At 41.5% G+C, this 18276-nt stretch overlaps 1 pseudogene; it reads right to left on the bottom strand.

The window, feature by feature from the left end:
* Window positions 1-3251: 3251 nt before the first annotated feature.
* Window positions 3252-4713, bottom strand: LOC103752227 (annotated as a pseudogene).
* Window positions 4714-18276: the final 13563 nt, after the last annotated feature.

Raw genomic sequence — 18276 nt, 5'->3', positions numbered from 1 at the left:
TAGCTCATCCCAGCCCTTTGTTTTCTTTTTAAAAATATTTTATTAGCATTGCTTTCTTAAAGACAAAAATATAATAACACAATTACATTAAACTTTGCCTAGATTGTTGTCTTTTCGTTGTCTCTTCTGTGAAGAATTTTTTAAGGAGTGTGTTCCACTAACCAGTGTGTGGTCTGTGTATCAAAGGGATCAGTGCCCTCTTCATAAAGAGAGTTAGGAAGTTTCCTTCACTTTTACTTGGGGGAAAATATTGGGTAGAACCCATGTTACTTCTTGAATATCTGATAGGATTATTCAGTGAAATCATCTAGGTCTGGAAACTTCTTTATTAAAGGTTTCTGATTACAAATTCTGCTCCATAACATGGTGAGTAGAATTATTTATTTCATGCTGAGTGAGTTGTGGTAATTTGTATTTTCAGAAGGAGCTGCTGCATATCGTGGAGGGTTCCATGTTTATGTGTAGAGTTGTTCTCTGTGTCCTTGAGTGCCAGCTCCTGTCTCATTCCTGGCATGGGTACCTTTGTACCATCTCTCCCTTTTCTCTGTAAATCTTGTAGAGGTTTTTCAGTTTTATTGATTTTTTCAAAGACCTTGTTTTTTTTTTTATTTAAAAAAAATTCATGAACATATTCTCTTTATTCAACAGTTTAAAAATTTATGTTTGTGTTTGTGTGTGTGTGTGTTTGTGTGTGTGTGTGTGTGTGTGTGTGTGTGTGTGTGTGTGGTGTGTATGCATGTTCACATCTGTGTGACTGTGTGAGTACAGGTCAGGGGACAACTTCTGGTGCCTTGCTGTCTACCACTGCACACACCATGCTAGCTGGCCCATGAATGTGCAGGGATTCCCCATACTCTGCCTGCTATCTCTTCCTAGGTTTGCTACCACATCACATACGCCATTACATGGGTTCCGGGGATCTGAACCCTGCACGCAAGTGTTTTACCCATGAGACCATCTCCCTAGCCATCCGACACCTTTCTATTACTGACTTTTCACTTGAATCTATTATGATTGTACCACAGACTCTGCTGTTGAATTCTTTTACATTTTTTGAGATTTGTATAAACCATTTTGGTTTGCTTTCTGTGTGCTCTTGAACTGGTGGCATATTCTACAGAGCTCAGGTGGACCCAATGGGGTGATAGTGTGGTTTCATTTCTCTAGATCCTGACTATCCAGTTGTTTCATCAGTTTGGGCATAAAAAGTGCTGAAGTCTCAGTTGTGAGTGAGGATTTGTTCTTGCTCTCACTTCCCAGACTTTGCTTCTTGTGCACTTGGTTTCTTTTGTTCAGTGGCTACATGTGTAAGTGCTTCTATCTCCTTGATGTGTCAACCCTTTTTCCTTCTTTAGCCTTAGTCGCTGTCTTTGCCCTGCAAGTCACTTCATCTGGTATTAATGCTGTCCCTCCTGCTTTCTTCGTATTCACGTCTCAAAGAACATCTTTACCACCCCTTCAGCTTTAAGTTGCACATGTCGTTAACTTTGGAGTGAGCATCCCGCAGATATTAGAGTTTTGTTTGTTTACTTGGTTTATCTACTTTGTTCTTTTGGCCTCCACACCTCCCTGGGTTCTATGTGAGTTTTGGGAATCCAAACTCCAGCTCTCATGATTTTGGGGCAAGCACTTTATCAGCTGAACCACCTCGCCAGTCCACCAACTCTATTCTTAATTTAGATCATTACTTTTAATTGTCTATATGTTAAAACTTGTGCCAGCCATTTCATTTACATTTTTGTATTTTACTTATCTGGATTTTTTGTTCTGTATTATTTTTCTTCTTTTCTTTCTTTTCCTTTCTCTCTCTCTTTTTCTTTCCTTTGTTTTTTGGGACACAGAGTCTCACTATTCAGCCCTACCTAGCCTGGAATTCACTCTGTGGATGTCAGCCTTGAACTCACTGGGATCCACTCTGCCTCTGCCTCTGCCTCCTGAGTGATGGGATTAAAAGCATGTGCCACCACACCTGACCTTTTCTTCTTTCCAATAAAGTATTTAGACATTTTAGAAAAGCTTTTCTTCTTTTCATGTGCATGTGTGTGTATGACATGAGTACATATGTGTGGGTGCACATGTATGGGTGCCATGGGTGTAGGTGCTCATACACCTGTATTCACATGTGCCTATGGAGACCCAAGGTTGCTATCAGGAATCTTCCTCCCTCTTTTATCTTATTCCTTGAAGCAGGGTCTCTCAATCAAACCCAGAGTTTGCCGATATAGCCAGTCTCTAGGCAGCTTGCTCCGGGAATCCTGTTTCTGCCTTTTGGGGCTGGAACTCGAAGGGCCACCATGCCCCTCCCAGTGGTCCTGGGGTCTGAACGCCAGTCCTCTTTCTTGTGCAGCCAATGATTTAGCCACCAAGTCATCTCCCTAGCCCATATTTGGTCATTTTTAAAAATTCTATTTTGATGTATCTATAAAGGCTTTAAATACACCTCTTTACACAGCCTCTTTTGTGTCTACTCTGGGTTTTAGATTACATATACAAAGTTTATGCATTCTGTTGGCCTGTCCTTTACCAATCCAAGTGGGGTATAGAAACCTTCTGTGTCCCTTTGCCTTCTTCCCTTTGTAGATGTCCCCTGCACACACTGAGCACTTCATTCAACAGAGTCACAGTTTTGTCTTTAGCGTATTAGGGAGCTGGAGGGGTACCGTACTGTGTTAGTGTATATTTTTGCTTTCATAAAATGTATTCCTTTCTGAGGTCCAATAATCTTTTCCTGGCTTTCTGTGAGAAACCTGCTGTGACCCATGTTGCTTTTACCCTGTAGCTGTGCCCTTTCTTTCTGCCTACTTTCAAGAAACTGTCTTTGTCATTAGTAATTAGGAGTTTGACTGTGATGTATCTTAGTGTAGATTCTCTACATCCATGTGTTTGTTTGTTTATTTATTTAGTCCATTTGGGAATTTTCAGAGTCATCCTCAGGTCCTTTGGGGCAGGGGCTCACCTTATTTCTTCTCCCCTTTGGGGACTCAAACAAACAGTACAAGTATACAAGTATAGTTCCACATGTCCATGTCCCTAAAGCTATTTTTCCCCATTCTCTCTGGGTGATTTATACTGTTCTATCTTCAGTTTTGCTCATTCTTTCCCCCTCTCAGTTCTACTGTTGAGGCCATGCATTCAGTCCACTATTTTATTTTATTTTATTATTTTATTTATTATTTATTTTATTTTATTTTATTTAAGGACAGGATAGAGACTGGCCAATCTCTTCCCTTTATTTTAGATGGACGGTCCTCTCACCAGGAGCTGGAGGTGTCAGCTCTGTAGTCGTCCTTGTCTAGCTCTGAGGCCATTCTTGGATCTTCTGCAAATTCAGGATCAATGTAGAAAAACACAGGCATATCTACTTATTCTTGTGAATTGAGCCTTTGTTCTTCAAAACAGGAGCACTGTATTTTATTGAAATACTGTCCAGCTTCAAATGGTACAACATTATATGTAGAAATTGCAATTACTGGTTTGTCAGGAGGATTCTTAGCTTTATAAAATGCCAGTGCAGTCTCTCCTGGTACCACATTTATCCCCGTCTGCTGAGGCCTGAAGTTCCACTGGAGACTTGCATGCACATCTGCATTAAAGGTAACCTTAATGATTCGATCTTTAACAGGAACCATGTTTTCAATCTGGTCTGATGCATGACCTGCTGCTGCTGATCCTCCAAGCCCAGTAGTCTGGCAATAGAGCAGGTAGAGCGGCACGGGTGTGTAGGATGCCCCCAGCATACCGACCGCCACGGCCACAACGTACCTGAGCACCATGCGGTTCCGCCGCCGCCAGTCCTCGTCCTGCGCGCGCTGGAAGCGGCTCCTGCTCTTCAGCCTCCGAGGTGGCTCCGCCGGACCCCGGGTCGGGCGCGTCCACGTCTCGAGCCGCCTCCGCCAACTCCACGCCGGCCTACGAAACGCCTCTACCTTTTTCACAGCCCGGGTCGACGCCCCAGCGCGGCTCCAGGGCCAGCCGCCCGAGGAGGTGCACTGCCATCCAGAACGCCAAAGCCCATTCCGTCCACTGTTTTAGTCATTACACATTTTTCAAGATTTATTCTGTTTTCATTTCTATGTGAGTGTGCATGGTTCCCTCGGAGCTGGACTTAGAAGCAGTTGTAAGCCACTTGACACTGAACGGGGGTCCTTTGCAAGGGCAACAAATGTTCTTAGCCTCAGCACTATGTCTCTACCCCTAGTTTTTGTACATTTTAGTTCTGAAATTTCCCTCTGTCTTTACCTTATGTCTTATAAAATTGTTCTACTGCCGGCTGGAACTGTGTCTGTTCTGCTGTGATGGTGGTTTTGTATTATAGAATCCTGGATCTTATTTACATCTTGGTATGTCTTCTCTCTTATGTCTGTAGTGAGTGAAGTGGAGACCTGCTTCATTTCTGCCAGGTGGACCTGGAAGGTCTGGCTTCATCTCTGTGGACAGCTTTGAGCTGCAGGATGTCAAGTTACTACTTGGTGAGGGTGGGCAGCGAGGCTCACAGACACAGTCCAACACAGACACCTGATTACCGATCCTCGCAGACTTCCACTGGCGTCTAGAGGGCAGGGTAGTCTTGTTGAGTGGGATGAAAAGCTCTGGATGTATTAAACTTCTGACACTGCCTGGCAGAGTGTGAGGGTACCTTGTTACCACCTGGGAAGGATGGAAGTCTAGGTTCTCCTTGATGCTAGTGGAGGGTTCTGGTGTAACTGCAGGCATGTTTTGTGTAGTGTTTGACTACAGTGAGCAGTTAAGGTATGAAATGTTCTGTCTTGAAATGGTATTCCTTTGCTGTCCTTCTGCTTTGCTAGAAGAAACAGTAGGTTTCTTTTTCAGTTTCTGTTTTTGAGATTGGGTCTCATGTGACTGAAGCTGTTCTTGAACTTGTGAGAAAAGGTGTGTGTGTGTGTGTGTGTGTGTGTGTGTGTGTGTGTGTCTGTGTGTGTGTGTCTATGTCTATGTCTGTGTCTGTGTGTATATGTGTGTATCTGTGTCTGTATCTATGTGTGTGTCTCTGTGTATCTGTGTGTGCGTGTATGTTTGTGTTTATGTGTGTATCTGTGTCTGCTTGTATCTATATGTGTGTCTGTGTGTGTCTGTCTGTGTCTGTGTGTGTCTGTCTGTGTCTGTGTGTGTCTGTGTGTGTCTGCTGATGTTGCTTGGTAGCTGGCTTCCTCCAACAGAAGAGATCTGAGGTGGAAGCAGAATTCCAGGGACTCAGCCCCAGGACACTCCCTAACCTGCAGTTCTTCACTTTAGAAACTTATCCTGTTCCTTCTGTGCATACTTCATCTTTCATATGTACAGGCTCTGAGAATTCTCAAAGGGAAACCACTGTCACAGGAATAGATAGACCAATCAGTAAAACTCATATTTTTAAAAAATCAGTCAACAAATGCTGACAACTTGGCCAACCAGAAAAGCAATGTGAGACCTCTGCAAATTTAACGCTCCCAAGTAAATTCCAGAGAGATGAATTGTATAATCAACTAATTTTTAGAATGAAGCTATATATACAGAAAAATATAAGCACATTTATAATCAGGTGGAATATTCTAGACACAAATGATAGTTAACTTGAACATATAAATAATTCTTATAAATCCATAAGAAAACCATGAGTATTGTATATGATTAGGAAATGAATGGAACAGATCTTCATATAAAGAATCCCAAGAGTTGCTGAGTGAGATTGTGCATACCTATAATCCCTGCAAGACTGAGGCAAGATCAGGAGCTCAAGTTCATCCTGAACTACATCAACCCATCTTTAAAAAAAAAGAAACCATAAAAAAATACAAAGAGCTGCCAAATCATGGGGGAAAGACTCAACTTGTGAAATAATTGGGAAAAGGACATTCAATTTAATTTATTTTATTGGTTTTGGTTTAGTATGCTTCCATCTTGATCTATTATTTCATTTTGATTTATTTATTTTTATTTCATGGGTATGAATGTTTTACCTGCATATATGTAAGTGCACCCACATTCATGCAATGCCCAAGGAGGACAGAAGAGGGCATCAGATCCCCTGGAATTGGAGTTTCAGACAGTTATTAGCCACCATGTGGGTGCTGGGAATAGACAGTTATTAGCCACCCTGTGGGTGCTCTTCTTCTGGAATAGCTTTAAGTGTTCTTAACTGTTGAGCGATCTCTCCAGCCATCACTCCTTTTGGCCAAATAGTTTTACTTTGGGAAATTTATCCCAAGGAAAAATAATTTACATAAGGATTTATAGAAACAAATACTAATAAGTACAAATATTAATAATGGTAAAAAAAGTTGAAATGAATTACAAATTCTAGTAATAAATACTTGACTGAATAAGCAATAGTATATTCACAAAGTACAATATCACGCAGCCATTATAAACCGTGCTACATAGGAATACTTCAAATGCTCATAATTTCACCACTAAATAAAAGCAAAAATCAGATTGCACTGCAATTTAGACAATAGTATTTTAACAGGTTAAAATGTTCACAGAATTAGCATATTAAGAAAATGCACAAGGATTTATTTTAATTTTTCTTCTTTGTGTTTTTCTATTTTCAAAATATATGACAATGAACCATACTTTTATATTTAAAACAAAACAATACACCAATGAATGCTTGCCTGTTTCCTAGGGATGCCCTCCACTGCTCAGTGATGCCTTTCTAGCACTTTCCATTTTGCCATTCTCAGCATTTGGGTTCTCAATTCCCAGCCTGTTGCTTCAACATCGTACATGGCAACTGAACCTGTGGATTCAGACAGATGCCCATCACTGGGATTCAGAGCTCTTTTCCCAGAAGCCACTTCAGTAAGCTTGCTTCCAGCTCACTTGAACATCCAAAGCTACAAGGGAAGCTGAGAGATAAGGGCTCACCCCCCAGACTCTCAGAGTAGAAGACGTCAGGAAGGGTCTGGGAATGGACACACATGGGCCAACAGCAGTTTTTACATTGCATTTTTATGTAGAAAATTAGAAGCATATTTTGTAAAGTGTGTGGACTGAATGCAGTAACAACCAAAATATGCAAGAACTGTGTCGTGCAGGCCCTGTAAAAAGCACGTGTGATGTGTGACCGTTAAAAGGAGTTAAGAGATGTCCTTACAAAGTATTCAGGCTCTGATCCATACATTGCAGGGGTATGACACTATAAACTGGATGTCTGTACTCTGAGAGAAGATGAGAAGGCCGGTGTCGAGTGCGCATGTCCCTGTCATAAACTCCTTCACAGTCACTTTGCTATACGGGAGAGAGAAGAGTACTTTCAAGCTGTGCTTGATTATATGAAACCCAAGTCAGCCATACTGAGACGGAAAAAAAAAAATCAAAAAGCAAGATTTGTCTTGCAACTGGAGACAGCATGTTGTCGGACCAAAAGCAAAGCATGGATGGAGGTCAGGAGATCTAAGAGTTCCATCAGCCTCTGCCACTAAACAGCTGTGTGCCCTGAACACATAATTAACATCAAGGAACTCCAGTTTCCTAATCCTTAAAACCAGGGGTGGGGGCTGTACTGAAAAGATTGACTGAGCAATCTGAGCTTGAGATGATTATAGCCTACGGTAACTGATATCCTTTGAAAATTAAGGTCTGCAAAGGTAACAAGTCACACTAAACCTCTCACTGTGAGCCAGCAGAGGGGACAGGAATGCGTATGGCCATTGGCACTCTATCAGCTGCCATCCTTTATGGGAGATGGTACAATCTCAAGGGAACCATAACAAACCCAATAAGTCTTCGGAACCCAATAAAACTCTATCAACATTATTTTTGCACAGTTGGAGAAACAACTTTGCCATGCAATTTATGGGGCCTATGCCAACTCAAAGCCTAAAGTCATTCTTGATTCCGTTTTACAAATTAGAAAGAGCAGGCCTTGAAATAAATCACAGTAGTCAGGAAACTGTTACCATAGGCAGCAAAATCTCAGTCCAGGAATCACACACCATACAAAGAACCCTATATGGGTACTACTGGAATCCCCAGCCTTCAGGTGGAAGTTGGGGCTGTCAGCTCAGGCTGGGATGAACTGGAATTCCTGTTCTATCATTAACCTCTGTGTTTTGGTTTTCCATAAATAAGGGACAATAATTGCATTTACCTCTTAAAAGATGATGAAATTTAAACTTTTAGCTCAATGTCTGGCCTATAGATAATTGCTATCAGAGGTATAAGTCTTAATTCTTGTAGTAATTCAATTAATTTTCAAGTTATAAATTTATAAACTATTAAGAATATACTTAGGAGTTTTTTTTAATTTAGATAATGAAGTTTCTCTATATAGAAATGTATGTAGATGACCAACATAGAAAGTTTATCATAAAGCTTAGGGAGGCTTTTAACAGAGTGCATTTCAGAAAATAAGTAACATTGTGCAGATGGATGTTATCTGAGGTCCTGAGCTGCTCCTGCATGGGACAGGAGAGATGGGCTGGTCATGTAGACAGAAGCATGGGAGAGGAGAGATGGGCTGGTCATGTAGACAGAAGCATGGGACAGGAGAGATGGGATGGTCATGTAGACAGAAGTGTGGGAGAGGAGAGATGGGCTGGTCATGTAGACAGAAGCATGGGAGAGGAGAGATGGGCTGGTCATGTAGACAGAAGCATGGGACAGGAGAGATGGGATGGTCAGACAGATGAAGCATTGGACAGGAGAGATAGGCTGGTCAGGCAGATAAAGCATGGGACAGAAAGGCAGGCTAGCCAGATGGCTAGACATAGATCACTATATACAGCTCAGACTATGTCCTTCAGCTAAATGGACAGCAGAGCTGGAAGTCATCATGAAGTGGAACTGGCAAGGTTTCTACTTCTCATCAACTCCTGCCTCCCTCTCTGGAAACCTCTCTGGACTCCTTAACAAGCAGTCTGCTTCAGTCCCTAAGTGTGAGTGTTAAAATGGATGCTGAAATCAGTAGGAGAAAAGCTGGATTGTCCACTAAATGGTGTTGAAACAGCTGCCTAACCATTTGAAAAAACAAAGTCAGGACCCATTCTCAAACCAAAACAAACCACAAATGGCTTAAATATTTAAAGACCAAAAGGGGCACAAAAATACTAGAAGAAGCCAGACACGGTTACACAGGCCTGCAATCAGGGCACTGAAGAGGCAGAGGCAGAAGAAGGAGAATTTGAGCGACATCATGAGTGTCAGACCAACCTGAGCCATCCAGTGACACCTGTCTCAAAATATCAGAAAATAAATTTTCAAAAAATCTCAATAGAATAAGGAAGCAAGTAGTCAGAATGTGTTAAGAAAAAGGCTTTCTGATAACAGCACTAAGTACAGAAAGAAGTTACACAAAAACTTGAAACTTCCCTTAATATAAATAAGAGAAATGAAGAGAGCAGGACCTTAAGGAAAGCCCTTTAATGTGTGGGGTTAAGGCATTCCTGTCCTAAATGTAGGCAGAGCTATTTGAATGACGTAGGAAAGGATGTCATGTGCTTCATCCCAATATGGTAAAATGACCATACATGAGATAATTCACAAAAGAAAAGAAATGCAAGGTTAACAAACATGAAGCTCCATGCAGTAGGACACATCTCAGCAACTTGTCGGAGATGGAAAGCTCTAGTGCCCTGCGGTAGAGACCAGCTCTCAGGCAGTGCGCAGCTGCAGACTTGAATGCTGACCGAGAAGCATACAAAAGGCTCGGAAGAGCTCTTAGGGCCATGCAGGTAATATTTTCAGTAAGTCTTAGCAATGTCTAATATATCCTGACAACCTAATCTTTTGTCTTTAGATCATTATTAATGACATGCCTAGAGATTACAGAGATGTGCCATACTTTGGGATTTCAACATAGAGAGTTATGGAGGCTTCCGTCATCAGAGGCTGGTAAACAAGTTAAGGTTTAGTCTACATAGGGAATACTATCAAATTTTTTTATGATAGTGATTTTCTGATGTATAAAATCACAAATAAAAATTGCGTAACAGGAAGAATAGTATGAAACATATTTGTATACAAGTTCTATGTCTTGGTATGTTTAGTATTTTTAACACACATACTTGAAAGGATGTCAATACACAGCTAAAAATAAGTAACCCCTGGGCCAGGACTCCTCAAGACTGTCAAGGTCATAAAAACTAGACATGAGTGAGAGGCTGTTGCAGACCACAAGAGCCTAAGGAGACATGAATGCTAAATGCAGTACAAAGCTATGGGAAAGACCCTGAAACAGAAGGAGAGCATTGGCAGAAAAACCTATAAATCCAAATAATGTCTGTAGTTAATAGCAATGTGCCAATGTCCATCCGATTCAGTATTTATGAAGGTACCACAGTGATAAGATGCAGAAACCAGGCGCTACAAGTGTGGGTTCTATAAAATCTTTACAACTTTTATGAAAATGCAGAAATTATGCTAAAAATTTTAGTGATGGTATCAAGATTTTTTAAAAATCTGCTTGAGGAGAATGAAGCACAAACCAGCTTTCAGATGCCACGTGTGGCGTGTGGTGTCCTTGCTGCATGAGCTGTATCAGAGGAAGAACTGACTCAAAAGTAAAGCATCAGAGAAGTGTATTTCTAAATATTTTGGGGGTTTTTAAAATATTTATAATTTTTATTTTATGTGTATGAGTGTATTTCCTACATGTATGTGAGTGCACCCATGCCATGCAATGCCTCAGAGGTCAGAAGAGGGCTTCAGATTCCCCTGGATCTGGAGTTAAGGACCATTCATAGCCACCAATGGGTGCTGGGAATCGAACCCGGGTCCTCTGCAAGAGCAGTCAGTGCTCTTAACTGCTGAGCCATCTCTCCAGCTCTAGATTTGGAATAACAACAAAAAAAAGCAAACATGGCAATCCTATTTAAATGTTTCAAGTGTGTTTTTGCTAACTTTTATATTCCAGTTTTAAAAATAAGCAGAATATGTATAGAATAAAAGTGCTTAAAGCTTAGAACACCCTTAAGGTGAGGACAGGGCAGGTGGGACTTGCCGAATCTCAGCTCTTAGGAGGTGAAAACCAGGGTTTCTTTATCAGGTGCATTGATATTCATAAAGCACTAGAATCTTCTGCACTATACCGCTGAGCAATCACATATCTACTTGCTTAACTACTCAAGGATCTTCCCTTGGAACACCCAAACACAAATAAGTATTAAAAATTGCAAACTGATAAATCTTAAAATTGAGAGCCATGGGGCTGGAGAGATGGCTCAGAGGTTACGAGCACTGACTGCTTTTGCAGAGGACACATTCCCAACACCCACATGGTGGCTACGAACTGTCCTTAACTCCAGTTCCAGGGGACTCTGAAGCCCTTTTCTGAGCTCCACAGCATCACACAACATAGGTGCACTCACATACATGCAGACAATACACTCATACATGTAAAATAAAAATAAAAAAAAATTGAGAGCCACATTCAGTTGGTTGAGTACTTATCTAGTATTTACATGGCCCTGGGTTCAATCCCCAGCACCCAGCACCACAGAAACTGAGTGTGGGTGTGGTGGTACATGTATGCTACTCCAGCCCTCAAGAGATCAAAGTTCAGAAGTTCGAGTCACTCTCAGCTATGGTGATTGCAAGGCTAGCCTGGGACACATGAGATCTTATCTTAAAAAAAAAAAAGGCGGGGGGTGGGGGTGTGGGGCGGGATCTCAGCAGTTAAGAGCACCTGATGTTCCTTCAGAAGATTCAAGTTTGGTTCCCAGCATCCATGTCAGGAGGCTCATAACTGCCTGTAACTCCAGCTCCAAGGGATCTCATGCCCTCTCTTGCCTCCATGGACACCCGCCACATGCACATAACATACACAGAGATAGATAAAGAAAAAAATTGGGCACTGCAAAAAAAAAAAAAAAGAAAGAAAAAGAAATGCTCTTTGTTGGGTGTCAAATTAGGCTTTTTCTTATAGCAATAAAATTAAATGCTGTAAATATTCCTTTATAATCCAACACATCTATCTCCACTTAGATTGGTCTGCCCAAGACAGTGTGAAGATTAAAGTTTTGATAAATTAGAAAGAAAAAGATAGGAGAAAGAGAGAATAATTTCATAATATGAAACATTTCTGTTGGATTGGTTATTTATAATATGATTTTCAAGGAGAGACACAGCCAGCTGAATAAGAGAAAATATAAAATCACTGAATTTAAACACTGCTATTGCAAAATTGAAGGCAAAATATAAACAACCACTTTGCCTATTTCATGTTTATCACAGGATCTCAGTACTACCATATTTGGGATGAATAGCCCAATATTTGAATGCAAATGTAGCTGGTTTTATTGTAATATTTGAGACATGTAGACTCATAATGCAAGACTTTCATCTGCCTGTCTTATCCAGAAATGAATTTGCTGGATGATTTCCAGGTTGTAATTTGGATTTATAAGAATGTAAATACCACATTATAATTGAGTTCCCAGTAGCTTTTGAGCTCATGGAGATTAAGCAAGGCCAATGCCAGGCGACTTCAGAAGCCCCTGGAGACATAACTGCTCACTCCAGATTCCCACAGGCTCTTGCTCCCAAGGGCCATGTTTCAAGATCTGCTTCTGTGAGTCTCAGAGACTTTACCATTCCAAGGACCTTCTTCACAGACACAATGGCTTATGACCAATGCTGGGTCCCCTAGTAATTACAAACGAAGCATGAGATGATGGGATGGGTGAGGATAGAAACCTTCACAGGAGTCCCAAAGAGCTGAGTGTACCTGTAATTTCACCTCCTTGGGGACTTGAGATGAGAGAATCACAAGTTCAAGGTCAGCCTGGGTTACATAGCAAGACCTGGTCACAAAAAAAAAAAAAAAGGAAGAAAACATGAGAGAATAAACCATCCTGGCATCTGAGATTGAACCATCCTAGACTGGACCTTGTTATGAGAATGAGGCAGGCCAAGTAAGAAAGTCAGTGCTGCCATTCCTGTCTCCTCCCCAACCCACTGCCAACCCCCACTGATTCCAGGTACACTCAGCTCCTCAGATCCAGGGAGGTGAAGTCTGGAGGATTCCCTGGGATGTAGAAATAGTGCATGCATGGAGTGATCTTCAACCAGCAAGTACCAGTTCTTACCCATAGGCTAGATATGGTATTGGTCAGTAAAAAGAGTCACGTGCACTTCCCATCCTCAGAACAATCCAGATGCTTAAACTGTTGCAGGATTCACAGAACTGTAAATCCTGAAGAGCAAGGAAGGGGAAGGTGGGCATTTGCCAAAGTCCTGGGGGATATTAGAAGACTCCCTCTTCCCAGTGATTTCGAAGGTCTATGTTGGTAGGGGAGCTTAAATCTTTCAAAAATGGAAAAACGAGCTGGAGAAATGGTTCAGTGGTTAAGAGCACTGGCTACTTTTGCAGAGGACCTGAGTTTGATTCCCAACACCCACATGGCCTCAAGAATACATAAAGAACTAGAAAAGTAAAAGCCACTGCCCCCTCATTACCACGTGTAGTCTAGCTGAAGGTTGCCTTTTGTAGCTCACAGTAGGATGGTGCTCTTATTATCTGAGCTGTAGTTTGCAAGATAATGCTGGTTATTTATTTTATTAGCATGCCTGTGTGAACGATGGGGTTTAGGAAATGTGCTTTGTAATAGGACAGAAGAGGTCATGGGTACCACATCTGAATGCCTGGCCTATGCATACTTGGGAGATATGGTTGTGATAAACCTAAAAAGAGAGCAGGGAAGAAATCTGTATCCTTGTTTACTCTCCACGTGTTCTAATTCAGGCATGAATATAGATGCAACCCACTAGCAGCCCCAATTTACAGATATGGACAACATAAAAATAAAGAGATATTAAAATGCTTCTGAGATTTGAAACCTGGCATCAGATTGCCTTACTTTAGAAAGAAAACACTGCTAACATGAAAATAGCCATTTATGTTGATATTCGGCTTACAGTCCTTCAGCTCAGTAACTCTATCAAGAGCAAAAAATTCATATGTAGGAGATTATAGGAAAGTAGGAAGATTTAGCCTTTTGGCAGTAAAAAAGAAAAAAAAGAAAGAAAATAGCCAAGCATGATCAAAAAGTCAACAAAGCTTAAGACGATTGTAAAATCCAGTTTGGAAGCAAGGGGGAAGTCCGTAGCAAATCATGGAGTTGTTTCCTTGTGATGGTTAAGGGGACGCTGATAGCCTGGACTGAATGGGGGAAAAAAAGCCTGAAGCATCTCTCCCAACTCTGGGTCCACTTAATTCTGAAGCACTCCAAGTGGCTATTTCAAGTCCTTTTGTTGTTTCATTCTTGTTCAGTACAACTTCGGTCCAAAGGAAAAAGCAGGTCTCCAGGGTCTTTGACTACTGAGATGTGAGAGAGGTAACAGAATTCAGATACAGCACCACTCAAGGGCCACCCGCCTTCGTTTTCCCATCATGCTTTGCATAGATCAGCTGCCTTAAAATCAGCTACATGGCTATGTTAGGAGTGACGAGATCCCTGCCCATTCTCACATGTCAGGTAGGGGAGGCAAAGCCAACTTTCAAAAGCCTATAACAGAAGACAAATCCTGCAACCCTCTAGCCAGTGCTTCCAGCTACTCTGGGCTCACAGGTCTCACAGCAGTATTATGAAAATGCAGTTGTGATTCAGAAAGTCTGCATGGGGCCTGACACTCGATGCTTATGTTGTTCGTGCTTTTAAAGTCCATTCTTCTATAACACTCCATTGATGGAGAAGAATCCCATTGCTCACTCTAGTCTAAAAGGAGGAGAAAACCATCAACCTCACGGCAATGGGGGGGGTATGGGTTTAATTCTATGCTACCTGTGCTTGACACATGAGCTTTACATAGGATCAACAGTTTGAAATGGAGAAAGATGGCTGTCTGTTTATACAATCCCTGTTACCTGTCACAGTTGGAAAATGCAATGTTGAAAAATACTAATTTGCACTGAAGTTCACATTTTCTGGTAAGCTATCCAGGCTTAAGCTTCCCATTTCAAATATGCTTTGTTGAAAAAAAACGTTTGTGGAAAAGAGAACATCGTGCTGTCATTCTGAGGCTTGAAATAAAGTCCTGGTTCAATCATTCACTTGCTGTGTAACTTTCAGTAACATGTTCCAGCCGTCTGGCTCTCAAATGTGAAATGAATAGGCCTGAATAGATGCCTTCAGGAAGCCTGATCCTCCATGTGCTACAGAACCCACAGACACAATTTCTCATCAGTGATTGGGAAGACCCCTCATTCAGGGATGGGAGTAATCATCAATATTAATACTGGCGGTTTCACAAGTGAGAACAAAGGTGTGAATGTTTAGTAATTGGAGGCAGAATCTATGAAGTCAGACAGAGAAGGGGTTCAAATACTGCCTCCTTCTATTACACGAGTTGTATGGTATTAGAAAAACATCTTAATGTGCCTGAGTTTTGATTGGATCACCTATAAATTCTGGTCTGTGAATTGAGTGTGAAAACATATTACCCTCATTGAAATACCATCAGTAGAACAGCCACATGTTCTGTTTTGAGTGAGATAGACAAGTCTCTCAGGAGATGGGAGTTTCAATGCTAAGAACAGGATAGTCCCAGTCAAGCTCAAATGGTCAGCCATCCCAACTTCACAAGTGCCACCCAAGACAAGCCTGCCAAACACACAAAAATGTCCAACAGGTGTTAGCTCTAGTTACTAATAGCACAGAAATAGAAGGCTTTATGGTGACTTAATGGTCAACCAGAGTTTAAGCCAAAATTACCTGTCTAATGCCTAGCTTTCTAGCTTCCTAAAGGTGTAACGTTTCCTGGAAAGAAAAAGGGGGCGGGGGACAGTGTACATGTGGCAGATCAGACAATAATGACAGCTTCTCTGAAAATTAAGTTTTATATCAAAGGATGATGTAAACTATCCCTGACAGGCCTGGATTGGGGATGTTGCAGGCAGGTAGTGGCCCATGTTCAACTGTCCTGTTGGATGCAATTCTAGTCCTTTCTAACACTGATGTCATAGACTGGTGCTATGCCAGCATCCTTCCCTTCAAACAAACATTCCAGAGCTCATCTTTGATTGTATACAGATATGTCTCCCAGGATTATCAAGAGACTGTTTCTCGCCTTTGTCTCAGGAATTTGGGGATTAGCCTGCTAGAATGTCTCATGTACACTATACAGACAACTCAAGAGAACTCAGAAATCAGGCTCCCTGTCATAGACCCTCTTCCCTATAACCAACTCCGCTTGGGGGTGGGGTGGGGGGAACTCTTCCTCCTCTTTTCCTTTCTACTCTCTGCCCACTTATCAACTACTGTGGGTTCTGGGTTTCAATCAACCATTCACCAAGCTCTTTGTTTGGGGGAAATATGTCAGTCACTCCAGTCCCTCACACTCCCTGCCTTTAATGAACTCTCGATGCCCTAATTTCTAAACAGTTTTGCCCATGGTTTTCAAATCCTAGATATAGGGTGACTTGCCCCTCCTCATTTGTCCAGAGTAGCCTTCATTTATATCTCTTGACCCCAGCTAGTAATTCATTAAGCATCCTTTAAGAAAACGCCCTATTTGGAAGAAAAGCCATAATCACATTATCCAGAGTCAACATCAAACAAGAAAGAAAGTCGGTCTTGACTGGGTAAAATATTCATAAAAACAGTCAACTGGGAAATAGGTGCTCTGGGGCCAGATTTCATTGCTTTGGGTACAAGCTGCTGTAGAAGCTAAATAGTGACTGCTGGTGAAGGGAAAGAAATGGGAAAAAAATATATAAGAGGCTGTGCTGGCTAACATCGTCATTTTAATTAGATCTAGAATCACCTGGGCCTCTGAATACGCCTGTGGGGGATTATCTTGATTAGGTTAATTACGTATGGCTCCGTTACACAAGTTTCACAGCTGCCTACTTCATGACGGTGGCTGAATGGACCTGACCAGTTACTGCCTCAAGCTCCTCCTGTTGTGACTTTCTTGGCATGATGGACAGTACCCACAAACTATGAGCCAAAATAAACCCTTTCTTCCTTGTGCTGTTTTCATTAGAATATTTTATCACAGCAACAGGCAAAGTCACTAAAGCAGAGGCTTGTCTGACTCACCAACTGTATGAGTCTTCCAAATGAAAATCTGTAACTCCACATTAGCAGATCTTCTGGAGTGTTGTCAAGGGAGAAGCAGGCAGCAGAACTGGCTCTGTGGAAAGGCCTAGGGCTTCTCTATAAATTCAAATGGACACTAATTTCTAATACCACCTTTGGCAAAGGGCTCTTGTGTCTGGACTTTAATTTCAGCCTTTATCAAAGAAAGTAAGTTCAATTAACCATTGGTTTTTAAATTTTTATTGCATTTTAAATTTATTTATTGAGGGGAGAGAGTTAGGGCCAATGGTGCATATGTGAAGGTCAGAGGACAACTTGCAAGAATTGTTTGTCTCCTTCTACCATGTAGGTCCCAAGGATCAAACTCAAGTTATCAGGTTTGGTGACAAGCACCTTAACCCACTGAGCCATCTTGGCAGCCCACCGTTGGTTTGTAAATTATGTTCTGCATTGCTCAAAGGCCTTTTCATGGTATTCTCCAAACCCCCGGGAGCCCCACTTATCTACTTCATATCAAGCAATGAACTGCTTTGTACCACTTTAAATTTCTAATTTAAGATGTTGATCTAAAATGTGCAATGTAAACACCCACAGGCTTATCTTGAAGGAGTCCCCCAAATCTGGCATATAATATTCTAAGACCTCAGAGAATGTCAGCAGAGAAGAGTAGCAAGACTCCTCCAATGTCTTCAAAACACTGCTGCAAATGGCTGCCAAGGACAGACCAAGTGGGCTTTGAGCTGTGTGCAATGGCTTCTTAGGGGGTTGTTACAATGGCTCCTTAGGGGGGTTGCTAGAGTCTGAGGTGTGTCTGAGGGAAGTATCCAAGGAAAGTGTGGATACAGATGTTCTGAGATGTGGTCCTGAGGTGTCTTGACTGCAAGACAATATCCTAGACCTCTCAAAGTGTTATCAGAGATGTTCTCCATCATTCAGAAAGAACCAGGACTATAAGGTGTCACGATGTTGATTCTAGATGGTTAGTAGAAAGCCTCCAGTCTGAGCAGTATTACCAAAATGTCTGAAATTCTAAAACATGATAATTATAATGCCGGGGGTGCTCTAGCACTTGGGAGTGGGATAGTATGTACAGAATTAAAGAGATAAGCATCTTTTCTTATAGAAAAAAACTTAAATTTTTTAAATGTAGATTGAAGACACAGGTGAGGCCACAAAGAGATTGGAAACCAGGCTGTGTGGCTCACATTCAAGAGAGAGAGAGATCAATAGAGAAAAACAGAGCATGGGGGAGTATGTGGTAGAAGTACTAACTTCCATTATGCTGGACAAACAC

Source organism: Nannospalax galili, unplaced genomic scaffold, assembly GCF_000622305.1.
Source record: "Nannospalax galili isolate Female #2095 unplaced genomic scaffold, S.galili_v1.0 scaffold146, whole genome shotgun sequence".
Classification (NCBI taxonomy): domain Eukaryota; kingdom Metazoa; phylum Chordata; class Mammalia; order Rodentia; family Spalacidae; genus Nannospalax; species Nannospalax galili.
Note: the sequence above shows the minus strand (reverse complement) of the source record. Positions and strands in the feature narration are given on the sequence as shown.